This window comes from Arvicanthis niloticus, chromosome 16 (assembly GCF_011762505.2).
Source record: "Arvicanthis niloticus isolate mArvNil1 chromosome 16, mArvNil1.pat.X, whole genome shotgun sequence".
Lineage (NCBI taxonomy): Eukaryota > Metazoa > Chordata > Mammalia > Rodentia > Muridae > Arvicanthis > Arvicanthis niloticus.
Genome location: NC_047673.1, coordinates 70,104,643 through 70,125,210, shown reverse-complemented (window position 1 = coordinate 70,125,210; position 20,568 = coordinate 70,104,643). Strand labels below are relative to the sequence as shown.

General features: G+C 45.9%; 1 protein-coding gene and 1 pseudogene across 2 annotated transcripts in view; one reads left to right on the top strand and one right to left on the bottom strand.

Moving 5' to 3' along the window:
• The window catches only part of Itpkb (inositol-trisphosphate 3-kinase B), a 96,164-nt gene that overhangs the window by 22,994 nt on the left and 52,602 nt on the right, over positions 1 to 20,568 (bottom strand). The gene's annotated exons all lie outside the window — the stretch shown is intronic.
• LOC117721475 (guanine nucleotide-binding protein G(I)/G(S)/G(O) subunit gamma-5 pseudogene) lies at positions 19,776 to 20,088 on the top strand (annotated as a pseudogene).

Sequence of the window (20,568 nt, the reverse complement as noted above, 5' to 3'; positions counted from 1 at the left end):
TTATGAACCCTTGAGTCCGGCTGGAGCTTGAGAATGGCAGAGGGTGAACAAAGTGTCCCAGGACCTTCATCCTCTCCCAGTGACCAGCCCTGTCTAGTAAGCTGGGCCTCCTCAAGGTCTCTGGGGACAGCCCATATTTAGGAACTGTAGCATCTCTTGTAGGGAACAGACCAGCTGGTTGATTTATTCCCCTTAACTTTTGATGTTATTATTAGGCACATCTGTCTCTGAGTGAGGTCACCAAGGAAAAACCCAACCAGAGGAAAATAGTTTCAAGTGGTCGTCATTTCAATCTTCGGAAAAGGAAGCAAGTGGATAAACTAACTACCAGACGATTCCAGAATTCAGGATGAGCAAAGAGGAAAATGGAAAGTATGAGCTCCGGGAACAGGGCAGCCGAGCTGGAGCACGGAGCACCCACAAGCTGCTTCCGCTTTCCTTTCCCCAAGTTTAGCTCTTTCCTTTTCCCTAACACAAAGGCCAGACAAATCCACTCTACCCATGCTTGCTCAAAGATCCAGGAGGAGATCCCATTGGTGACCAGTGACCAGCTGATATGGGACAGAGCTTCAACACCAGTGGCCATCAGATTTAACTTGGTTCAGCTATATTTCCCCCACACACTTTTTTCTAAATTAGTTGCCAAAAATTTGTAAATGAAATTTCACAGGAAAGTCCAATGCCTCTTTGACATGCTGAGTCTGTAGTCCTGGTAGCTTGGGATTTAATAGTGGCAGCTTGGGACGGGGGTCTATGTTTAACCTATCAACACCAGCCTGGCCCCTGACAGCATCTACATTAACAGGCAACCAACCATGAAAAGTTCAAAGACCCAGACCTCAAACACAGCGGCATGGGCTCTTTTATCATCTGTAAAGAGATGAAAATGATTGGCACTCGTGGCTCTTACACTATAGCGAGGATAAGGAAAGCAAGAGAAGGTCTGAGGAGCTGAGCATCGATCCACCAGCTGGGTGACGTGGCCACGTGGGTACAGAGACTAAAACACACACAGAGCCGTGACGTGGCCACGTGGGTACAGAGACTAAAACACACACAGAGCCGTGACGTGGCCACGTGGGTACAGAGACTAAGACACACACAGAGCCAGCCTCTTGGATTGGATTAGTAGCCAGGGAGAGGACAGCAGGACAAACACACCGGAAGCCTCACAGGTCACCCAGGAGGGCAGAAAGTGGAGCTGAGGTTTTGAAACTTGCCAAGTACACCTGGTGCCTGGGTTGGGTACCCAGTCCCACTGCTTTCTTAGGCCTGGGGCCAAGGACATTGGTTCCCACTCATCCCATATGCTCCTCTCTCTTACACAAGGCTCAGCTTCGCAGAACCCTTGAAGACAGAGACCAAGCTCTGCCTGAGAATTCTCCTGGGGTTCTACCCTCCATGTCATTGTCTTCTTCTTCTTCTTCTTCTTCTTCTTCTTCTTCTTCTTCTTCTTCTTCTTCTTCTTCTTCTTCTTCTTCTTCTTCTTCCTCCTCCTCCTCCTCCTCCTCCTCCTCCTCCTCCTCCTCCTCTTCTTCTTCTTCCTCCTCCTCCTCCTCTTCCTCTTCTTCCTCCTCTTCTTCTTCTTCTTCTTCCTCCTCCTCCTCCTCTTCCTCTTCCTCTTCTTCCTCCTCTTCCTCCTCCTCCTCCTCCTCCTCCTCCTCCTCCTCCTCCTCCTCCTCCTCCTCTTCTTCTTCTTCTTCTTCTTCTTCTTCTTCTTCTTCTTCTTCTTCTTCTTCTTCTTCTTCTTCTTCTTCCTTCTCTCTCTCTCTCTCTCTCTCTCTCTCTCTCTCTCTCTCTCTCTCTCTGAAAAACTGGCCCATTTGTGTTTGTCTAGATGTGCCAGACTGCTGGTTCTGGGGCATCCTGTCTGGTGGCAATAGCCTGTCTCACCTAGACAATAATTTATTATTTAAATGGTGCCCCGCAACCCCTCCACTTTCACTTTCCCAGGTCCATTTCCACTGAGCTCCACTGAATGGCTTCTTGCAAGATTTACACATCATACACAGCCCACAATTCCTCTGTCTCCTGCTTAGAGCTCATTCAGAAAGACTGGTTTTATTATGAGCATCATTTCCTACAGCAACGATTCCCGAGGGCAGGAGCTCAGGACCTGGTAACACACTTCCTCCCCAGAGTTGAGAGCTAACAGATGCATGCAGAACTAAGTAGTCATGAGCCTCCCAAGACCTAGCTCCTCTATAACCAGTTCTGAAGGAATCTGGCCGGATGCAAACTGAGATTTCTGGACCAGAATGATGCCTCTTGCATTCCTGGGAACCAAGAACCAGGGGAGGAGCCTCTAAGCTCTGGCATGAGCTGGTCACATGGACACAGAGATTAAGACACTAGCCCCTAGGGACAGAGGTGGACAAAAGCCAAGCTGACTACCCTAGGGTTAATCTGGAAGTCCCCCGCCTCATCAAACTATCTGCATTCTCTGACCTCAGTGCTGTTCCTGGCTGCAGACATCAAGGCTGGGGCTACTTTCTCCCATAGACCCAGGCCAGGGGTAGCCAGGACCAGGCAAATGAGAAAGGCAGATGCACAAGGCTAGGCCGGATGTAAGATGAGCATGAGGACAGAAAGAGTTAGACGGAAAGGTATCCCAGACCGGGAAGGCACATACTTCTAGAGTTACAGCTCCACATCAGGACCTGGGCAGATACTCACCCACCATGCTGTCTACTCTCAGCCTGCTTCCTTTATGGGGTTTTAGAAAGATCCAGGCTGAATGGGTACAAGCTGATCCATCTGGGCTCTCCCTTTGTCCAGATAGCCCCTTTCTGGTAGTGACATCCTTGCTACCTCCCTTCTGTCCTGGGACCAGGGACTCTAGCTTGTTGTCATCACTCCTCCCCCCTCCCCTTGCACAGTTTTGCCTGGTACCACCAATACCCTATGCATCCACAATGGTGTCCCATTGTGTTCTGGCTTCAGGCTTAAGCCCAGGGACTATGAAGCCCAGAGTAGATGAGCACATGCCTGATAATGGAAGACAAGGGGCCAAGCAGCTTTATAAAGAGGAAGACACAGTCACCAGGTTACAGATAAGGGGGGCATTACTTTGGGAGGGGGAAAATAAAGGAAGTTTTGGGAGAAAGATGGAGCTTCTGCATATTTAAGAGCCATGAGAGGAAAGCAGCCAAGGGTCTGAGGGAAGGTAGAAGAAGGCGGGCTTTGGGCTTGGAGAAAGCATGAGCAAAGGCAGAGAAACAGAAAGGCACACACCAGAGCAGTAAACAACAAAGCACCAAGGGACAGAGACAGTTAAACTTTAGGGACTAAATGCAGACGATTACAACCCACATAGCCTTCAGTCTAACTCTCAAACACTGTGTCGGTCTTAACTTTTTTTTTCCCCTAATGTTGGGGATCAAACCTAATGCTATGTGACTCATGCTCTACAACTGAGCTATGCACCCCTGGCCCTAGACTTTTAATAATACACACAAGTGTCAAATACACAGAGAGACACCGTTTATCCTTCACGAGTATCCTAGTCTACACAGACACTCATTCATAGAACTCTGGTTATAAAGCAAGCCCTACACATACATGGAAGGAGCTCCCCCCATTTCATGAGCGACTTCTAGCATTCTCTTTCAGCAGAACTCACTGTGGGCTGGCTTGTCCCCAAATCTTGTGTGATAGTATGTTCCTGAGCTTTGTGCTCAGTCTAGAAGTTGGTCTGGAAGCACAATCGTTGTAAAGGAATGGAAACAGAGCCCCACTGCCTCCATCTTACCGCTTGAGGCGAGCCACTTAGGGCTTAACTTGTGGTTAAAGCATGATAATGGGGGCCGGAGAGATGGCTAAAGCGCTTTCGATGTTAAAGTGTATGAGAATCTGAGTTTGGATCGCTAGGCCCCATGTAAAAGCCGAGGGCAGAAGCATGGGCTAAGGGACTGGGGTGGACACCCAGAGCTCAGTGGTCAGTCAGTCAGTCTAGCCAAAACAGTATGCCCCAGATTCACTGAGATTCTGACTCACAGACTAAGGCAGAAAAGCAAACAGGGAGACACCCCAACTTCAACTTCTTGCTTGCTTCCACACATGTACACATAGCGGTTCATACACTCCATATCCACACACACACATGTACCCACAGTGGTTCATACACTCCATATCCACACACATGCACATGTACACACAGTGGTTCATACACTCCATATCCACACTCACACATGTACACACAGTGGTTCATACACTCCATATCCACACACATGCACATGTACACACAGTGGTTCATACACTCCATATCCACACACACACATGTACACACAGTGGTTCCCACACTCCATATCCACACACAGACACACATGTACACACAGTGGTTCCCACACTCCATATCTACACACACACATGTATACACAGTGGTTCCCACACTCCATATCCACACAACAAATATATACACAGTGGTTCATACACTCCATATCCACACACACAGACATGTACACACAGTGGTTCATACACTCCATATCCACACACACACATGTACACACAGTGGTTCCCACACTCCATATCTACACACACACATGTATACACAGTGGTTCCCACACTCCATATCCACACACACAGACATGTACACACAGTGGTTCATACACTCCATATCCACACACACAGACATGTACACACAGTGGTTCATACACTCCATATCCACACACACACATGTACACACAGTGGTTCCCACACTCCATATCCACACACACACATGTACACACAGTGGTTCATACACTCCATATCCACACAACAAATGTATACACAGTGGTTCCCACACTCCATATCCACACACACAGACATGTACACACAGTGGTTCATACACTCCATATCCACACACACAGACATGTACACACAGTGGTTCATACACTCCATATCCACACACACAGACATGTACACACAGTGGTTCATACACTCCATATCCACACACACACATGTACACACAGTGGTTCCCACACTCCATATCTACACACACACATGTATACACAGTGGTTCCCACACTCCATATCCACACACACAGACATGTACACACAGTGGTTCATACACTCCATATCCACACACACAGACATGTACACACAGTGGTTCATACACTCCATATCCACACACACACATGTACACACAGTGGTTCCCACACTCCATATCCACACACACACATGTACACACAGTGGTTCATACACTCCATATCCACACACACACATGTACACACAGTGGTTCCCACACTCCATATCCACACAACAAATGTATACACAGTGGTTCCCACACTCCATATCCACACACATGCACATGTACACACAGTGGTTCCCACACTCCATATCCACACAACAAATATATACACAGTGGTTCATACACTCCATATCCACACATACACATGTACACACAGTGGTTCCCACACTCTACATCCACACGCACACATGTATACACAGTGGTTCCCACACTCCATATCTACACACACACATGTATACACAGTGGTTCCCACACTCCATATCCACACACACAGACATGTACACACAGTGGTTCATACACTCCATATCCACACACACAGACATGTACACACAGTGGTTCATACACTCCATATCCACACACACACACATGTACACACAGTGGTTCCCACACTCCATATCCACACACACACACATGTACACACAGTGGTTCATACACTCCATATCCACACATACACATGTACACACAGTGGTTCCCACACTCCATATCCACACAACAAATGTATACACAGTGGTTCCCACACTCCATATCCACACAACAAATATATACACAATGGTTCATACACTCCATATCCACACATACACATGTACACACAGTGGTTCCCACACTCTACATCCACACGCACACATGTACACACAGTGGTTCATACACTCCATATCCACACACACACATGTATACACAGTGGTTCCCACACTCCATATCTACACATACACATGTACACACAGTGGTTCCCACACTCCATATCCACACAACAAATATATACACAGTGGTTCATACACTCCATATCCACACATACACATGTACACACAGTGGTTCCCACACTCTACATCCACACGCACACACATGTATACACAGTGGTTCCCACACTCCATATCCACACACACACACACACATGTATACACAGTGGTTCCCACACTCCACATCCACACGCACACATGTACACACAGTGGTTCCCATACTCCATATCCACACACATCAAAAACAAAAACATGTCAATAGCACAGATGTTTGATAAATAATCCCGATGAACTAAAAATAAGGAAGGTCTCGTGACTTCTAGAATTCAACGGTAAGGAGATTTTTTGTGACTCTATGCTACATTTTTTTCCTCATCTAGTCTCATCTGTGTCTGTTGCTTTGAGTGAAAAAACCACTTTTTGAAATGAATATGAATTGAAAGTGCAATTGACTAACTCAGAGAAAAACAAGATCAACACTACGCAAAGAACTATTTTTGTGAAATCTGGTAAGTTTGCAGAAGTCTCAAAACCAGAAACTATAACGTTTCTTTCATGTCTGCTACAAACCAATACATGAGTAGAATATTTCCCAGTTTCCAAAATAAGGATAATGTAATTAGCAAGTGTTTAATCCATTAATTACTCTGAACTTTTAAAATATGAATTATCATAAACACAAAATTCGTTAGCACAGGCTTTACTATCTATATTTCTTTCCTATTATAATTTATTGGTTCATTAATTGCTAAAGATAATTTTTGTCATTACAGAAATTATGAGTTGCTGGTTTTGTTCTTTTTTTAAAAAAAAATATATGCCTGGAGGTAGATATGCTAGGAATAGCACTGGTAGCTTCTGAGAAAAACAAGTTAGGAAAAGAGAGCAGTTTCTGACAGCTGAGCTCAAATCACCTACAGCTAGGCCACCATGCCAAGCAACTGGGACTACTGTCTTTAAGTAAATGGCACAGGAAATGGCCAGGAACGTTACTACCCACAATGTAAAACTGCCCAAGTGTCAAAAGCAAGAGTCGGATAAATTGGAAAAAGACTTTTATAAAACACATCATGATTAAAGACAACAGGCTTTGTATGAAAGGGACTCACACAAGACTGCAAGCTGCCAACAGACAACCTAGCAGCGTATGTATAATCCGACATATATACATATATGTATATAATGAAAACAATATGTCACTTGTCTATCAAACTATCAAATGTAAAAAAGAATAATAAAGACGAGCCCTACAGTGGAACCCGGGCCGACACACTACTGAGACGTGCTCCCAAAAGCCCATGATCTTCTGGAAAAACAGCTCAAGAGTATGTTTCTAGGGCTCTAAAAATGTCTCAACCTTTCATTTACTTTTTTTTTTTTTTTTAACCTCTGGAAATATACTTAAGGAAGCTTTCTAAAATATGGAAAAAGTTACAAACACAAAAATGTTAATGAAGCCATTGTTTCTAGTAACAATAGTATTGAAAATAACCCAGCATCCAACAATGGAGAAAAGATTAAATAACTTTGGAGGTACATCCGCACAGGATTGAGTTGATCACTGACCTAATTGACTATTTGGTCCTCCACTCTAAAGACTAAACAGCTACATGGAAGTTGTCGCTGTAATATCAAGCTGGTGGGGGCGGGGAGGAGACTAAGCCATAAAATGTGTATACTTTGTTTCTTTCTACAGTGCTGCCGGTTCTATTCAGGGGTTTTACATATGTTAGAGACAAGCTCTTTGAGCAGTGCCCCCAAATGGATGGGCTTTAAATGGCTGCAAAGAAATACAGCCATCGATAGACATTTCTGCACTGTGATTTTTATACCAACCTCAATAAACTTTCTGACCCTTTCCTCTAATTTCTATTCTTATATTCTATCTTACTGCATGCAAATAAGCTGCCAGGGTGCCTTTCTGAGTATGTTGGAATATAAACTGATGGATTAATAAGCAACAGAAGCCAGGTGTTAAGCGGTAGATCTCTGTGTTTGAGGCCAGCTTGGTCTAGACAGTGAGTTGCAGGCCAGTCAGGGTGTCACAGTGAGAACCTGCCTCAAATCAGACTAATGACCATCATGATGAATAGGGTCTGTGTTTATGATGGCAGCATTACAATAATACACTTTACTTTTTATTTACATGTATGGAGTTTTTCCTGTGTGTATGTACGTATCTATCTATACTATATTCATGCCTAGTGCCCTTGGAAGCCATAAGAAGGCACCAGGTCCCCTGGAACTGGAGTTACAAATGGTTATAAGCTGTCTTGTTGTTGCTGAGAATTGAACCTGGGTCCTCATCGAAACCAGCAAGGGCTCTTAACCACTAAGCCACCTCTCTGCTGAGACTTGTTATTTACTCAGTTTCTATACTAAGTAAGCTATTATACTGTAGTAAGTGGTTAGTTTACTTTTATTATAGTTCAATATATATGTATGTATACACAAAACACACCTACACACATACACACACACACACAGAGAGAGAGAGAGAGAGAGAGAGAGAGAGAGAGAGAGAGAGAGAGAGAGAGAGATCATAGGCAAGATGCAGTACTATCTTACTCAGTTTTTTTGTGCCTCGTCCTGTGTCTGGTCTAAGAGCACAGTCCCCTTCAACAGGCCCTTCCTCTGGGAGACACACTGGACTTCCTTTCCCTCTGTGTTGGTCTCATAAGGTCAAGACCAAACCTGTTCTCTGCATAGGACGCCTGCTCTGTGGAAACTCTAGGGAACCGCAGAAGCCTAGGAACATTGATGAGGGGCCAGTTTGATGGATGACAGCTATAATAGTTTTGTGGGGCCTTCCTAGTATCAAAACACCGAGCCAGGAGGCTGGAGAAGCGTCTGAGCAGTAAGAGTACTTGCTGCTCTTCAAAAGCCTTGGGTTCAGTTCCCAGCACTCACACGGAGGCTCACGCCATCTGTAACTCCAGTTCCAGGGGCTCTGATGCCTTTTTTCCACCTCTGAGGGCACCAGGCATATACATGGTACATGGACATACAAGTAGGCAACACTCTCATAAACATTAAAAAAATAAAATCTTTTAATAAATCAGCAAGAACAGAAACAGAGATGACATGTATTGAAGAAAACCTTCACAAAGAGGAGATGAACTCACTAAGAGCGAGGTCATGATCTTAAACAGACTACCAACATGATGCCTTATAAAAGCACTAATTAAATGCTATTGCTAATGAATTCATTCATTTAGTGTTGAAAAAGTACTTGCGTGTGCTGCTATTCTGGGGTGGAGACAAAGACTATACCTAGAAGTAGCTTCCATTCTAGGTGGAAGAAGACCATACAAATACACGTTGCATGGGTGGTGGTATGCATTCTGGAGATTGCTAAAGGCAGGTGTGGGGACCAGAGGGTAGGAGAGATGGGTGTGGCCTTTGCAGCACATTTTCTTCAAGAATCGTGGGGCTGGGCCATGCATGGGTGCAAGGAAAGACACTGCATGTAAAGACAATGGGCATGCACACAGGTCCTGAGGCTGGGCATGCTGGAGAGGAAGGCAGAGAGTGCGATAAAACTAGGCTGGTCCCTACAGAGGTTTACAGTCTGTTCTTACATTTGGGGGCTTCATACAGGGTAGGAAGCCTCAGTAAATTCTAAGCAAGCAATATTCTAAGCTGCACTGTTTTTATGAAGAGTGGACCTGGGAAAAGCCAACGAGGAAGGGTGAAGACAACAAAGATCAAATTTGAGGGTGTTGCAATTGTCCAAGTGAGAGAAGATCGTGTACATTTGAGACCCCCTGTTTGTGCACTTTAGGCTGAGATGGTCTTTTAGTGTGTGGGGGGACCACAGCTCCTTTGAAATTCCATTCCAACTAGGAGGTACCGTCCTTGTTGAGACAAGAGTCCTGCCATTAACAGAGAAAGGGACATGGCTCTTTGTGCCAGAGATGGATGAGTCTGCTCACAGCAGCATCAGGAACAGCATGCCAGGTGTACAGGATGGGTCTGGATCTTGTCTTGGAGCAATGGTCTCCATTCACCTGGCTTGTGTGACCCCCTCATTGTTTGCCCACAAAGCAGCTCCCAGGACAGCTGTGAATGTGGCAGATCTGGAGGGACAAGATGGAGAAACCCTGTACTTGACTCCTGTACCCCAATTATAGTCATTAAAAACAAAACTACCACACCCAGAACTGTGGCCCTACAAAGCCATTATCCTGTTAGTGAGCATGTTTTACATCGTAGCAAGCGCGCACGGACACTCTTCTACATAGTCCCTTTCAAAACAGATGGGTTGAACCATGGCTCAGAAGTTCTTCCCTGTCTAGGAGTGGAGATGGTTTAAGGAAAGCTAACACTAGGGACTTGAGTTAAAGACAACCACAGCGGCCAGGTGGTGGGTGGCACTAAAATCTAACCAAATACCAACCTGTGGTCACAGTGACTATTAGAAATTATGCAATGCTGAGATGCGGCTGAGGAAAATGTGGACTTGTATGTTTGTGTTCTCATCTGTAGTGAGACCCTTGAAAAATCTCAAGATGTACGGGAACCTCCAACTACAGCATAGCCAGAGTACATGGTGCAGACACAGTATCAATATATTCTGATGTTGGAGTAGAAGTGACATCAAAGACAGACTTTCACTTAACAATGATGTAGGGACAGACACAGTATTTTTTTGCAGTGGTGAATATTGATTGCCACCTTAACAACCTCAGAGACAAAGCTGTGGGACTGTCTACCAGGAGGCTCCTCAATGGGCCAACCCACTCCAGATGTGAGGCAGTACAGCATTCCACAGGCGTGGGTTACATACTGAATAAAAAGTTTGAGCATTGACATTCATGTTCCTCTGCGTCCCGACTGTGGGAACAGAGACCAGCTGTCTCCCTGTCCTGCCGCCAGGACCTCCCTACCCTTGAACTGTGAGCTGAAATCAAACCTTCTCTTCCTTAAGCTGCTTTAGTCAGATGTTTTATCGTGATGAGAAGGTAGCTAATACACTACTGGTATCTAATATCATATATAGATTTGTGCTGCAGAAATAAAGATATTGTATATAGTGTATATTTATTTCTATGGTATAGGTGCATACAATATAGTTCTGATATACATCATCACACACAGATGCACACCACACACACACACATGCACCCATGCACACACCCACGCATGCACACATGACACATGCTATTTACATTTCTTGGCCCTTCTGCTTTACTATCTAACCACCCAGAAGCAAGGATGTTTATATCTGGATGTCTTATGAATCTGTCAGAGAGCTATAGGAAACTCCCACCTATTCCTAAGAGATATCTTGGCCTCCGAGGCTCCTTGGTCCTATGCCCATTGTTCTACTGAAGGATGAATATGGAGTTAAGTAAAACACAAAGGGTGTTTTGACATGTTTCCTCCTTGGCTCGGTGACAGCATGTGTAAGGGGACAAGGCAGGGATGCTTTATTGCCATATGTTCCCCAGCTTTTCTATCTTCCACTTGACTTAAGTTGTCCAGGAGTGGGTAGCTTCACCCCACAGTTTTCAGGTAACAGAATCCCCCAGGCTTGACATTTCTAAAGAGCTGGGTAGGTTTGAAAGAAGCTCTCATCACCTCACACCAGCAAGCGACTTCTAAAAAAGGAATGTGTTTTTTAAATATCCAAAAGGTGACTCTTTCAATGTCTCCGCCGCCTTATGCTTGCATCTCCCACCCACTTCCCATCCTTCGTGCTTCCTTTGCTCAGTACCTGCCCACCAAGTACTGCTCTGCTCCCGTCCCACATTCAGAACAACTATTGTAGTGTCTATTCCGGTTCATTCTTGATGGTGCTCCAAGTCTATGACCTTTCTATTTACCCACATGCACTTGGCTGCAGTGTCCCCCCCCCCCCCCCCCAATAGCTAAGAACTCTGCATCACCGCTATGGTGACTCTGGCTTGTTCCCTCTCTACAAAGCAGAGGGCAAGGAGGCTCGGGAGAACCTCCTTGGGTTTTCTGTTTCCAAGACCACTGCTGTGAACTGTCAAAACTCTATGCCCTTTAAAAAAAAAAAAAAAAAAAAAAAAAAAAAGGAAGCCAGGGTGCTCTCTGCAGCAGCTGGGGCATTCTGTAGCAGCGCATGCTCACCCGCCCCTGGGTACTGAGGAAGAAGGTGACTGCTGTAACCCCAAGGGGAAATACTTGCTTGACACAGGAAATTGGAACACTTAGCACTTTCCATCAGCAACCTAACAGCAGAAGCCACACCTGGAAAGACTTGTACCAGAACTCTCCTGGCCACAGTCACCCCCAAACCAGTGGATCACTACTATGTACAAGTCCCCCCTGGTTTTTTTTCTTTCAGAAACACTTCAGCCCTGGGAGAGCTGTCATTGTGACATTGGCAAGCAATGGAGGAGGAAGGAGGAGGCTGGGTGGTGTCTTGGAGGAAACACTGAACAAGAGGTAGGTCAGCTAACCAACCAGAGCTCCAGTGCCATCCTTAACCATGGAACTTGGGAAGACGTCTCGGTTCCCGCTTCCTCTGCACCTGTAGGAGTCATCACCACCGGGGCTACACACTACTGGGTACCTACTGTACCTACTGGGTGTCAACTCTCACACATTAAAATCTGTTCAGAGCCTTTCAAAGTCCTGCTTTGGCTCCCAAGTGTCCCCTCAGCTCCTCTCTACTCCAGTCTTGGGCACCCTCTATGCCCCATCTGCGTGTCTGCACTCACTTCTGCCGTTTTGCTGGAGCATCCTAGGTGTCAAGAATAACAAGTCCAAGTAACAGAGGTGGGAGGAGCTTAACTAAACTGGGGAACCTCAGCCCTTCACGCCCATATTCTCTACAATCCAAAGGCAGTATCCATCCTCAATGACTGATTTGCCTGCTCAGAGGATCAGGGTGGCCCCAGTTTTCCATTAGTAAAATGAACATCTGGCTGCAGTGCCTTCTAACTCAATTACCTGCAGGGAGATTCCGATGTCTAAAGCAATCCAGGAAAAAGAAAAAAAAAAAAAAAAAAAAACCAAAAAAAAAAAAAAATCAAAAAACAAAAAACACAGTCACTGATAGCCCATCTATCTCATTTCACTTTAGCACTGTGCAGGCTAGGTCTGGCACAGTGAGTCAGCCATCTTGGTTTCAATATTACTGGTAAATTCTAAGGAAACAAAGAGTGGCAGTTTGTATGAACTACTATGTAGCCAGGCTTTGCTACTTAGTGGGTTCCTCTTTTTTCTACCCTTCTCTACCTCTTTCCTTCCACCCTTTAACCCCTAACACTAGAAAGAAGAGTAAAAAGGATAGAGGGAAAGGAAGAACTCCCTGAATAAAGTTAGAGGTTGGAAAGTGGGCAATGTTACCGTTAGACTACTTCCTGCTGATTAGGGGCATCTAGTTCCGTGGGACAAGTTTGATCTTTGCCATCAGGATACTTAATTTTTTTCTTGTTATTGTTCCTTTTTAACAAACTGTAACCAACAATGACCAACAACCTGCCACTATGAACTCACCCTACCCCTCGGGGCCCAAACATTTATATACCCTCTGAAAAGTCCCCAGAATCCCAAAGGCCACACAATTGTAGAGACTGAGCTGGCAAAGTCACACCCCTGCTAGACCACAAGGCAAATCACAGTGAGCTGTGGACAATCTGAAGCAGCCCCGTGACCCACACCTAAGATTAAAATGAAAACATATTCTTATAATATTTCTGTGCTTTTAAAGAAACCAAAATCCCAGAATTTTCACTACACCACTACACACAGGTCCTGACATTCAGAAGGCTCTTCTGTGTTCTTTAATACACTGGTTGAAAGGGACCTTGGGTCTAGGGCAACTCCCTGCTGCTCCAGTTGGAGGTGGGATTCTATCACCCTTTCCACCTGCTACTCTGGCTCCTGTGTGACCTTGAAAAGCCGTTCAACATTCTGACAACTTTGACCTCCTCATCTGAAAAATAGGGATAACAAGACAAGCCCTGCCCCATCCCAGCTTACTATGGCAACCAAGTGAGAAAGCAGATGTGAAGGTGCTTTACAAACCACAGGATACACTCCAAGTTCAAGCTCCTGAGATCGAGAGAATTGCTTAGCAAAGAGTCCAGAAACCTGAGAGTATTTTATTCTGATGTGTTAAGGGATATATATCATACCTTGACTTAAAAGGAATTTGGAGTGCTGGGCAGAGTGGCACATATCTGAAACCTCAGCATTCAGAGGCTGAGCCAGGAAGATGGTAAATAAAGACGGCTTGGTCTACAGAGACACTCCATCTCAAAAAGCCAAAGCAGTGGGGCAGAGAGCCCCGAGTAGCCCAGAAGTGGCCTTGACTCCTACGTTGGCTTCTCTAAGCAGCTCGCACAGATAGGCTGTTGACTCAGACAGCTGTGAGCACAACAGGAAACATGGAACACTTTCCACTTTCTCCTTTGACTTATTTTGGGTTTTGAGCCATGAAAAGAACATGGGCGATCTTACTACGTTGCCTTTTGGATGAGTGTAAAGGTCATTTCTTAGAACCCTCTCCCCACTCTGGCAGCTGGCTCTGCAGATGGCTGTACACCAGCTCCATCTCGGGGCTGGGTTGAAAGCCTAGAGCTATGTGAAATGCTGTTTGTCCAAGATCTCAAGGACAAAGACATCCCCGTCAACCTTCTCTCTGATGCTCTGACCCCCCAGGAAGGAGACTGAAAGAGTTTCCAGGGCACACAAAGACCTATTCTGCACACAAGGGTATTTACCAACCCAGCCTACTAGACTGTGCCAGGATTGGCGTGAAAGAGCAGAACAGGGACAGCTCCTGCTTCACCTCCTGGCAGATGCGCCCTTCTCTATTATTAACAACCCAGGCAAGATGCCATGGGGCTGGGGACACCCCTGTGTGTCAAGGGGAAGGAGGCAGGAGGAGGTGCATGTTCAGGAGAAGAAGCAGGTGGAACTTCCTGAGGTTTCCTCCCCAGAGCAGAGAGCAGGGTGAGGTTTCCAACAGCCTGTACCCTTAACTTGCTAACCTCAGACACACCTAAACTTCAAAGTTCACCCTGGATGTGGCTCGAGGTGTACCCCTGTGCTGCTAGGCCCAGCTCAGTCATCTGAGGCCTCTGGGTGTGGAGCTACAACAGTAAAGCTGGAAAGGCCTAGAGAAACAGAATGAGGAGAAAGCTGGAGAAACTCGCCCTCCCTCCCTCTGTGAGAAAGATGCAATGGATTTATAGTAGCCCTGCACTGAAGCCCTAATGCTGTAATGCATTTGTCCTTATACTCCCTCCAAAAGATGGCGACCATCAGCAGTCCTGATCCATGCGTCACTTTCAGTCATGACAAAGTAGGGGAACATCTTTGTGTTACAGATGAGAAGAAGTCATGGAGAGCCTTCCCTTGTCCACTGGAAAAGCATAGCATATGTTGACTCAGTTGGGATGAGAGGCAGAGGACTGTCACCTCCAAATATATTTGTGTGTGTGTATAGGTGTATATATACATGTATATATGTATATGTGTGTTTATGTGTATATATGTATATTTGTATATATGTGTATATGTGTATACACACATATCACTTGCTATAACACTTATGCAACCTATGAGAGACCTATGCAACATCTATGTTTTTATATAACATCATATATATATATGATATATATCATATATATATGAATTATTTTTAAAAGACATATTTCTGGTTAATAGGAGTCTAGCTTTAGGTAAAGTGTTGAAATCCAGAACACACCTGCCTATTACACTTGTCTAAATGCCAACCATAGTATGAAAAGCATTCAGATGGAGGGGCTTTGCAAAACAAGTAAATGCTATTTATTTACTGACCAGGGCAGAGTGGCTTAGGGAAAGTCAAATAAAATTTCACAGAGGTGAGCTAGCAGGCACATCTGAGGCAGAATCAAGGATAGTATTCTCCTCAGTGCTGGGAGACACCGGCTTCTGACTCTTGCAGAGGGCTGCAGGCCCCTCACAGGAGGCTGCCAATCTAGGGCAACAGATGAGGCCTGGCTGGAAGCTGAGTGGCTGAAAGAGGGAGAGAGCTTGGAAGCTGGTCTCCAGATCACAGCTTAGCATTCATTCTAGCCGGGCCTTTCCTAGTCCCATGTGACTTCAAGTTGACCTGTGTGTGTCCCTGTGGATTTCTATATATGTAACATGAGCTTGGGACATTGACAATGAATAGGAAAAGTGTCTAGCAGTAAACGATACCAAAATTGTCATCATTACCATAACCAATCTTGGTCTGGGTAAGAAAGGGTGAATTCAGTACTTGGCCTGCAGGGGTTGGGGTGTGGGTGGTAGGTGGTGCATGCTGGGACTCCAACCCAAGGACTAAGCATGCTGGGCAAGTACTCTACCACTGAGCTGCACTACCCAGGTCCAGCTCCATTTAAGCATACTTTGTTCTTATTTGGTTTGATTTTGAAATTGTTTCACTCTGTAACCCAAGCTCAACCAGAAGGTACAATGTAGCACGGGTTCATGGAGATCCTCCTGCTTTAGCCTCCCAAGTGTTGGGTTTACAGGTGTGAGCCACCAACCTGGCCCCATTTGCCTATTTGTAAAACAACATGAACAAGAACAACAAAACAGAGCTGAGCTAAGGTTTTGGTGGGGTTTGTTCTCAGGAGACTCATTCTAAGCCACTCAGTTACCAGGAAGGTGGTTTCCTGTGTGTAGAATCGGGGCCTCCCCAGAAGGGCTCACAGGTGTCAATCAACAACTCTGCTAGAGAAAAGGGGCAGGCAGCCAGGATGCAGGAAGAGGGGCATCCCCAGGGCCAAGCCCCGGGCAAGCATTACTCTGAGGGTAAGCCTGCATGGGAAAGGCTGTTCGTGGGAGTCCCTAGTCACTTTCTCTAGGGATTAGAGCTTTGGTCCCTTTCCAAAACAGCACTTACTGCCTCTCAACATCTTCCTGTTGTTCGCTTTGATGGCAATCTTGCCATTTGTGAAAATTAAAACATATCCAAATTCTAAAGAAGACTCTATCTCTTTTCTAATGTGCCAGCCATCTCCTGTGTCCCCCCAACCCCCCCATCCTTTGGTGTCTTTGATCTCTTTTAAGTCTAGTGGTTTACACTCCTGGAGTTTAGAGAGGGGCCGATCTTGTCCTCCAGTGTCCTGGCAAGCCAAATATGCCAGTTCTCAGCCTCCATGCAGAAAATGGGCTGATTAACTACAGAAAGGCAGAATCCAGGGGTCTTCCGAGATGCTGTGGATGGAATGGTTCCCGAGGAATATCTTTAACGTTCTACTTCCCCTTTTAGCTGGTGTTTGGGGGAGGGGGAGAAAAGAGATGGACATTTTTCCTTATCAGGGTAACTCAAGGCTTAAAATTGCTTAGGAATGAAAATAAAAAGCAAGCAGTGCGCGAGGAATAGCCTACAAAGGATGACTGCAAGGATTTTTATTTCGTTGTCTCAATTATCCCACAACAGATGCGAACATTTTTTTTTAAAAAAAAAAAGTCATATGTTACTGTTTTAAATCGCATTTCACAGGCAAGAGCCAAGAGAGCGTCTGACTTTTAAAACCCCCTTTCACCAGTGTAAAGGGCCTCATTCTCAGCCGGAGAGAAAATCTGAGAGGGATCCAGAGAACGCCACGCAGGGGAGAAGACGGAAACGTTTCTGTAGTCTCTTACTGATGTCTGAGCCTAGGACCTGTTCACGGAGGCCAACAGCCCAGAGTCAGCAGAGCCCTCAGGCCGCTAGGGACCGCTCCAGGGTGGCACATCCCTTTTAGACGGAGGGTGTGGCCTGCGGGCATATGGTGTCCAGGACATGGCTCCACCCAGCCTTTCCATGACGCCAGGCTCCGGGGGAAGGGCCAAGTGCGTGAGAGGCGGGGCAGAAGGCAGAGCACAACGCTCGGAAAGAGGGCAGATCTAACTAAGGGGTGGGTCGGAAGGAGGGAGGGCATCGCAGAGGAGGGAGGGGCGGAGCAGAGTTAGGGGAAGCCTGAGTTCCTAAGACCCTGAAAAAGTGCTCTGCTTCCTTCCTGAAACCGGTTTACCTTCCTGAAAGGCAGCACAGCCTCTGTAACTTAGTTTCGAGGAGAAGAGGTAGGGAATGTCTGCGGCCACGATTACAAGGGACAGAAATTCGTCCCTTTTATGACCAGGAGAATTAATGCTAAACGATCTGGGAACTTTAAGGAAAAGGAAAGCAACGGCTTTACAATAGAGAGGAAGAGGATAGAGAGTAGACCGCGTATGTTTCCCAGCAGGACACAGAGGCAGGCATCTGTGACAGGGATTTGAGTCGCGACTCAGTTTAGTTGAAACAAAAGCAAGGTCAGAGAGAGGAACTGCACAGAGTTTCTGTTGGCACAGACACAATTTAAAGCAAACTTGTCCACTGGGATGACCTACCCTGTCCACTTGCCTTAGAGCCTTTGGACACAGTAGAGCCTGTCCCTGGGGTCAGGCAAGGGAGAAAGCCCAATGTGAATACAAGACACCTCCACCTCAGGGCGCTCGGGCCTCGGGAGTGATGGGTACAGCTGTGTTCTTTCATATTGTCAGAAGAGGGTCCCCCCCCATAACCACGTGGTCAGCCTTTGAGGCCAAGCCCCACCCCCACCCCCACCCCCTTGCCAGCTCCTTGAGAATCGCTGAAATCTCCACTTGGGGCAGGGGTGGTGGCAGTGGGGAGTCAAGCTCTATCACCTGTGTGGACATTTAACTGAGCGCCGTGCTCAGCCTGCCTCCTCTCACTATGTCAAATCCAGTGATTTATCAGAAAACAGTACTTGGGGCACCCCCCCCCCACACACACACACTGCTGCAAAACCCCAGAGAAAACACCTCTGTCCCTTTTAGCCTGGGAACCACAGTCCCAGCTGACTCAGCCCTCTGCCCTAAGGGGTGGTTTTTTTTTTTTTTTTTTTTTTTTTTAATTGTGGATTAGCCAGCAAGTCTGCTCCTATAGACACTGCCATCCTTCAAGAGGTGAAAAGAAAGGGAAAAGAAGGAATTAGAAATACACTTTGGGTATATATTCCATTCCTGTCATTACTCAAGAGACCTCCCACCTGTTCTCTGAGCTGGGCCAGAGTTGGGAAGTCTCAAGAAATGGATAAAACCATAGCCCAAATCTAGCTGACTATCTGACAGCTTGCAACTGCTTACAGCATATATAAAAAACACTTTCATCAAGGTAAAATATTTGATCCCAATATTAAATATAAGCTCTAAAAAAATCAATTTATAGCTGGGCAGTGGTGGCACATGCTTTTAATCTCAGCACTGGGGAAGCAGAGGCAGGTGAAACGGAATTCTAGGTTAGCCTGGTCTATAAAGTTAGTTTCAGGACAGCCAAGATACCCTAACAGGAAAAATAAAAACAAAAAATAAGTTTACATATCTTTGCATGACACAGATTTGGAAGGTGGGCAGGTGAGCTTTCTCCTTTTCCATCTGTATCACGTACGTACCTGAGCCCTGAGAAAGCAAGCAATACAGGTCCATTTGCTGGTCATCTTAGCATCCTGAAGAACATAATTTACAACTCTCAGGCTGTTGTCTTCTCTTCCCCTCCTAATAAGTGTCTGCTAGCAGCGTATGGTGGCACACACCTGTAATCTTAGCATCCAGAAGACAGGCAGCATGGTTGCTGCTCAAGGCTCAAGGCTACCCTTAGTTATATAACAAGTTTGAGGCCAGGCTGCCTCATTGACTTGAAGCCCTTTGGACACAGCAGAGCCTGTCTCAGGGAGTACAGGTAACTGTCTAAAAAACAAACAAGCAAAAAAAAAAAAAAAAAAAAAGTCTGTATTCACCAGCAGCCCTGTCTCGTGAATAGCCGCCCCCTACTCGGACTGACTAGTCAGCCCGCCTGTCCCAAGCACCATGTCAGGTTCTTCTAGCATTGCTGCCATGAAGAAGGCGGTTCAGCAGCTCTGGCTGGAGGCCGGCCTCAACCGTGTGAAGGTTTCCCAGGCAGCTGCAGACTTGAGACAGTTCTGTCTGTAGAAAGTTCAACATGACCCTCTGCTGACTGGAGTGTCTTCAAGTACAAATCCCTTCAGACCCCAGAAAGTCTGTTCCTTTTTGTAGTCATGGAGGTTTCTCAAACCACTCTTCATGAACCAGTGAATATTCAAGAGAACTGAGTTTAAAGTGTGTACAAAAGCTTCTCTTTAACACGTGCCATAATACACAATCTTCCACTTGTCCGTCCTTAACATCTACCTCTGAATTTTCATAGATTTCTGTTTCACAAGGTTTAACTCGTATATACACTGGCTGTAGCATACAATAAAGCAGCATTTAAAAAAAGAATACAGACATCCATGTTAGGGCTCTGTGTTGCATATAAAATGAGCGATGTTGGTGAATAGCTGGAAATGGTGGGCTGAAAGCTATCTCAGCTTCCTTAGGGCCCAGGGAGGCCCCATCTCCGTGAGCAAGCACAGTCAAGGTTGGCAGTGAGGTGTTCTTAACCTTGGCTGCACGTCGGCGTCACTTGGGACTTATCACCGTGTCCCTCTCCTAGAGTTTCTGACCTAAGCAGCTTAGAATGCAGTCTGGCACCAAGACTCATTAAAGCTTCCAAAGTTTTTCCAAAATGCAGCTCAGGCCAGATCCACCTGGCTAGTGTTTAATCAAAATGGTCCAAGAGGGCTAAGAATGCATAAGTATC